General features: G+C 30.9%; 1 non-coding gene across 1 annotated transcript; it reads left to right on the top strand.

Annotated features, from left to right (window-relative positions):
• The first annotated feature begins 356 nt into the window (after positions 1 to 356).
• Positions 357 to 489, top strand: LOC145789985 (small nucleolar RNA snoR86). Its single transcript, XR_014328540.1, has one exon. It is a non-coding gene; the product is annotated as a small nucleolar RNA snoR86 (small nucleolar RNA).
• The last annotated feature ends 521 nt before the right edge of the window (positions 490 to 1,010 follow it).

The following is a 1,010-nucleotide window of genomic DNA, read 5'->3' as shown; positions in this document are numbered from 1 at the left end:
AGCAAAACTAGTTTGAAAATTTTGAAAAAAATAGCAAAACTCAACTAAATCAAACCATGTTTTTGATTAGGCTATTTAACCCCATGATTAGTCTAACTACATTATTTTTCTCAAATTTTCAACACTTTAAGATTTCACCCAATTCTGAAGTTATCCAAAAATTATGTTCTTTACATCAAAAGTCTTAGAATATGGCATAGACAACACCTTTTGATATTTGAGTAAAAAGCTCCAAATGTTTCTCGTACCCAATTCTTTCTTTGTTTTTGTTTTCATACCCTCTTTTACATGTTTATGTAAATTTATGTATTATGTATTAGGGTTTGTGATATAGAAGAGGGAAAAGCCAATTTGCAGAGCAAGGGCGTCAATGAATCAATGACGAACCACTTGCATTGAAGGTTGGCAACAGTAGAAACATTGCGATTCTCCGTGCCTTTCAAACATAAACTTTCATTTTGATTATGGCCTCGAACAAATCACTACATTCCATATTTCTTTTTTGTCTCTCTGTTTTTTCGTGAATCTAAACTTAATAGTTTTCTTTGATTTGGTTTTTTTATTTACTTTTGCTTTACGATCTCATCTGTTTTCCCCCCCTTATTTTCTTTATAATTTTTTTACTATTGTCAGATTTTCCGTTGTTTTGCTTGATTTTCTCCTCTACCAAAGAGGATCTGTGTATTGAAATCCTATATGTTTTTTGATGGATTACACAGATAGATACGATTTGTTACCCGTTTTATGACTATTGAATATTGATGATATGATTTTGTTGATGTTGTTTGAATTTATGAACATCATATGATTTTTCAGCCGCAAAAGAATTAACCAAAAAATTATGAGTTAAATTATTTGAAAAATATTTTTTATAAAATTATTGGAGATGGTTAGAGACTTGGGTGATGATGTATGATGGTTCAAACCAATGATGGAGGGGTGATTGTGATTTGTAATTAGGTGGCAGAGAGAGGTCAATGTAATTTAAACTTGTGGGGATGTCTCCATCT

Source organism: Camellia sinensis, chromosome 4 (assembly GCF_055761805.1).
Source record: "Camellia sinensis isolate YWXY chromosome 4, ASM5576180v1, whole genome shotgun sequence".
NCBI lineage: Eukaryota > Viridiplantae > Streptophyta > Magnoliopsida > Ericales > Theaceae > Camellia > Camellia sinensis.
This window is presented reverse-complemented; position numbering and strand designations above follow the sequence as displayed.